The following is a 5,719-nucleotide window of genomic DNA, read 5'->3' on the forward strand; positions in this document are numbered from 1 at the left end:
GTATGAAACCCTTACTCTTGCTATCCTTGTTTATTTCCCCACATTTGCCTTTGTCAGTTGTGTTTCTTTCTCTGTTGCTACTGAAATTGTCGGTTGTTATGCTTCTATTTTCTCTTCTGCTACCTTTTCCTTTGCTTATACGGGTGGAACTCAATCTCCATCTCTATCTGCAAAGACTTAGTTCCATCTGACCTACTTTTCCTTGCAATTCAGACTACACTGATGACATTGCTACTAGAACTCAAACTATTGCTTTCATTGAGAGATGGTTTGGCCTAAAAAGTTGATTATCTAGGGGGGGTCTTCCATGTAATTTGAGTGAAAATTATGAGGGTTTCATTGCAGAAGCCGCTGCAACACCACTGAGGCTTAACTGGGATAACGTTGTGCATTCGTCCATTTTTATTGGAGCAGTTGGCATTACAACTATTGGCTTATAAACATTGGAGTTTTGTGATATTTTTGGTCTAAAAGTGTGCCATATGGGGAACCCGTATGGTACATAAGGGGTAACAAAACCTGGGAACACTGTCAGATCAGTAGAAGTTGTTTCATCAACCTGAGGAAGAAGAGTTTCTACATCTATAGAATTTGCAGAATTATCACCACATTCGGCTTCTTCTTGATCAGAGGCCGACTGTGATGAAAATACAGGCAAGGCAGGTGAAGGTAATGGACAACTGATAGGTTCAGCAATGATATCAAATAGGCTAGAACATCGTTTCCTTCTGGTTAGATTACTCTACCTGATAAAATAATTTTGTGCATGACTAGTAACCTGAGTAGGAGTTCTTGTCGGCACAAAGTTTCTTGATATACCTCTCCAATCACCCTTTCCAAGCTTTTGAAGGCCAATAAGAAACATGTAGTGTTCCTCTTCAATCCATGGAACCCATGAGATTGATTGATTTCAAGGAAAATCTAGAAAAATTCACAACTCAAACTTCTTAAGCTCGCAAGAAAGAAGACAGTGCATGAATTTTGTTTAACTCAGACTATTTGCTGATAATCAAAAAATTCCAGAACAAAAAGCTTTGAAAACGAGTGGAGCAACAACTCAAGCCCATTCTAGGTTTAAAGGATGGCCAATAGGGAAAAGCATTGATCTTCCAAGGTAAAGGTGCATGGTTGAAATATCATGGAACCCTCCCCCTGTCAGAATGGGGCAGAGGTGCAAAGCTCAAATTTCTTGGAACCCTCTACTATGGTAGAGATCAAACAAAAACCATTAATTATCCAAAAAAACAAAGATGGGGAACTCAAAAGAATTGAAGGAACAGAAACCATAGCACTCTACAAATTTAAAATACTCAATAATTTATGAGAACAATCCCACAAAGAACCAAACAATTTAGAACCTCCTATAAAATCACATACCTACTTGGGTAAAGGTGCAAAGTTCAAATTTCTTGGAACCCTCTACTATGGTAGAGATCAAACAAAAACCATTATTTATCCAAATGTAATTGCTACCGACTGCACCATCACATACTGCCATACTGTGCATAGTCCTGCATATGAGGGAAGGTATTTCGCAATATGGTATGTGGAACCATGAGGCTGTTATGAGCCAAATGCATCATTAACATATACATCAGCTAGGGCAGAGAGCTGAATTACAAATCTGTTAAGCTTCTCTCCTTTGTCTTCCTCCCCCTGTTTCATGGAAGAGCTAAAACTATTATCAAGAAAAGATGATTGGCTACAGAAGTTATAAAGGAAATGACTATATTCAATCATATTCAGTTGATCCTTTGTCTTCCTCTCATGTTTCATGGAAGAGCTAAAATTATTATCAGCAAGAGATATTTGGCTTCAGAAGTTATAAAGGAAATGGCTATATTCAATCATATTCAGTTGATCTTTGATACCAGACACATTGGTTTGCTTAATAGAGCTAGATGAAACATAGAGGTCCACTCAATATAAGTTTCAAGGCCCCCTATGTCATGCTGTAGTGAAATTATTAATGACATCATAGGGGTTGAATTGTCTCCCCTGAAACTTGAAAATTCGTAGACACAGCATATTGTCTACTTCTTTAAATGCATGACCTAAGTAAAATAGTGAAAAGGCCCCACAGGCCACAAGAAATTGCGGCCAAATGGCCTTCTTCTTGTCTTTCAAGTCTTTTCTCATTCCTCCCACCCCGCAGGTTTGGTAGGTAATTTCTCGAGCTAGTAACTTATCAGGAACATAGAAGGGTAGGACATGAGGGGAAGCAATGCTTCCAAATACTCTGACATAGGTGAAAATCTCTTCCCCAAACCATCTTGTGACAGGGAGAATGTCAACTTCTGCTTCGGGGGGAAATCTTGGGGCATCTCTATTATACAACATTTTGTGAAGAGGCAACATAATCCCATGGAAAATTTTGTAAAAATACGGGATAAGCTTGGAATCCCACAATTCCTTATGATAAATGTGAATTGGCAAGGGATTTTGTATAGTCCACTTCCAACCCATTAAAGGAAATTTGGAAACGAAACAGATTGCATCCATAACATAAGCAACTAAAAAGAAAGGAGGATAAATCCTCTCAGTGGTAGTTCTTTTGGACCATGTTGAAGCCCCGAAAATCGGGTCTACAACAAGTGGGATACCCGCCTGGTCTGGACCTTGGTTGGTAGCTCCTTTTCCGTTTGGTATAGCGGGTCCGATCGGGGATAATGGGACTAGTTTCTCAATTTGTGTGTGTGAGAAAGATTGATATTTCTGTTTCTAACAGTTTCTAAATGGAATACTTCTAATCTAATTATAATCTAATAATAAGGAAATTATATTCTAATGATAGAAATATGTAAATCTACACTAAACCGGGGTGTAATCTTTCTTCTATGCGATCTAAAATGATTTCAAACAACAACTGGTAATAAATATCATTCAGCTGTTATGAGAAAAGAATTCAGTACAGATGAACCACATCGTATAAAAAGTTAGACGAAACAGTTGTGCAAAACATATCGCATAATGAGCTATTCATACACTATGCATAAATAAATAGCTATCACCGTACAAAAGTGCCAAATGATAACTCAGGCATTCATACATTAATATATAAATAACTGAACTGGAAATCACTTTAACACAAGGTAGAAATAGTTAAGAGATATAAATACCATTTATAACTAGTCCTACTCATGAGCTTCAAGTGATAACGATTTATCTCTCCTTGATCAAATATCCACTAAGAGTACAAAAGTGCAACATCAGTAGCAGATATCAAATGCAAACATCAATAAATCTTGTTCCATTCATTCATCAAAACCTCCTCATAGGGTACAGAAGTGCATGTTCTGGGGATAAGTTTTTGATAAATTTCAGGACCCTTCTCTAAATGCATGAGAAGGGTTTAAATACTACTAACTAAATCTAAAAATAAATTATTACAAAAATGTAGGATGCGGTTTAAATGACCGTCCTCTTTTCAAGAAAATAAAACAAAATTAAAGCTAAAATTAAATCTAACATTAAACTACTTCTGTATTTGGTCCTTGAAATCGCACGCATGCAGCATCTATTTGAGAAGAGTCGGCTGGCTGACTTCCGCTTTTAGCTGAGCTGAGAAAACAGAATCGACAAGAGTTGGCGCCATTTTTTCGGCTGAATTGATGATACACTTAACAGTCATCCATTGGCTATGTGGCTTTACCAAGTATGCCCAGTAATAATCCCAGTTCAACTTGGTTAACCCTTGAATTACTTTTTCCTTTTCTTGAGCTCTCTGTTTCCAATCTGCCTGTAGTTACTGTGCATTTGGTAAATATCCTAGAGTGGTCTTTGTGATCAAATTTTTCCTGTGCAAATTTTCATTTACACAATAAATAATATTGCTTGCTGCCGTGGCTGCTCCTTCTGTTGCTTGCTTTGCCTCCCCGATTTGCTCGTCCCATTTGTTAAAGAGCATTTCTTTGTGGTTTTCACTGATACTTGGTGCACCTGCTCTTTTTCCCTCATCTTTTTCTTGCCAAGCCAAATATTTAGTCACCCATTTATCAATTAGATCATAGTCACTTCGTAAATCTACCACTTGATTAGTGGTTTTATCACTAATTTCACAATAATAGCTCCACTGTGATATCTTTTGGCCCAATGCTTCTTGCTGCTATAGTAATTTTTCATTCAAGGAAATGGACTCTGTGATAAATTTTGTGAGTTTAGGATTGTCCTTGTGCATCTCCTGTAGATCCTGTAACTGCTTTCCTTTCTCATCCAAACTTTTCTGATATCCTATCTGCATTTGCTGGAAGTCCTGTTGCAACCTCTCAAGCTATTTTTGTGCTTCATTGTTGGCGTTTTCTTGTTGCAATTGTTGCTGCAATACTTGTATCTGGTCTTCCCTTTCTTTTAGCAATTGTTGTACCTCAGATGCTTTATCAATAGTCGTGGAGGCATATGCTCCTGCGATCTGAGATAGTTTGGTGAGATTCTCAGTAGGATTTCTAGTGGGATCTTGCCACAGGACATCTAATTGTTCTACGCCTTGAGGGAGCACGTTTTCCAATTTCCTTTTCTTCCTCTGTCTTCTTACTACTGCTTTGTGTTGTGGTCTATAAAACACATCAAGGGGACAAATTTCTTCTATTTTGAGCATAAGCTCAGAGGATGGGGCAATAGGAATATGCTCCATATCTGAGACATCGCTGACTATTGTTGTGACTACTTCTTTTGATACCTGTGCGTTGCTCACAGGTGTTTTTATGGTTTGTCCTTCAAGATTGATCAAGTCGTTGAAGGTTTCCCATTCTTTGTCTAGTTCAGTTATGATTGGCGGTGCTTGAATGACGAGAGGAGGAGGATCTCTTTGTGGGGAGGAAATAACCTATTGGTCTAGAAGTTCCATTGACTGGGCAGTATCCTTTACTGACCCTTTGCTCTTATCCTGTTCATTTCCAAATCTTTTAGAATGTTCAGACATTTCTTTTTCTGACTTGGATTTAGATTCGTTAGTGCTTGAAATCCCACTAAGACTAACACTTGGAGTTGGTTCTCTTGCGGGTTTTATGAATAGTTTCTCTAAAGTAATACTGGCTAACCTTCTTTCCCTATATATTTTGAACTTTTGAAATTCTTCTAGAGAGAATTGCAATTGGGTTGCATGCAGAATTTCTTCAAGTATGCTTTTCTGCTAGAATATAGCATCGAATAAATCCTTTTCTCCAGAGAACACCTTTATCTTGACTGCAGTGGTGAAATTCTGGGCAACCTCATTAGGGTCAAACGGTCTTCTTGAAAATTTGAATAATTGTAAACATGTTATATTACTTACTTCTGTGAATGTGTGGCCTACATCAAAAAGCAAAAAGGCCCCACAAGCTACAGGAAACTGTGGCCATATAGCCTTCTTTTTGTCCTTTAAATATTTATTTATACCACCTTCCCCACAGGTTTGATAGGCAATCTCTCGAGCCAAGAGTTTATTAGGGATATACAAAGGTAGGACATGAGGGGGAGCAGAACTTCCAAATACCCTGACATAAGTAAACAATTCCTCCCCGAACCATCTCACGATAGGGAGGATGTCTACCTCTGCTTCAGGTGAGCATATCGGAGGGTCTTTATCATACACCATTCTGTACAAGAGCAGCATAATTCCATGACAAATCTGGTAGAAGTATGGAGTGAACTGAGAATCCCACAATTCTTTATGATAGACGTGGATAGGCAAGGGGTCTTGAGTTGTCCACTTCCAACCCATAACAGGAAATTTAGAAACATA

General features: G+C 38.2%; 1 pseudogene; it reads right to left on the reverse strand.

Annotated features, from left to right (window-relative positions):
• Positions 1 to 209: 209 nt before the first annotated feature.
• LOC149159175 (transcription factor MYBS3 pseudogene) lies at positions 210 to 898 on the reverse strand (annotated as a pseudogene).
• Between the last annotated feature and the right edge of the window lie 4,821 nt (positions 899 to 5,719).

Source organism: Pinus tabuliformis, chromosome 5_2, assembly GCF_031772625.1.
Source record: "Pinus tabuliformis cultivar Carrire ecotype Pingquan chromosome 5_2, CPIR1, whole genome shotgun sequence".
NCBI lineage: Eukaryota > Viridiplantae > Streptophyta > Pinopsida > Pinales > Pinaceae > Pinus > Pinus tabuliformis.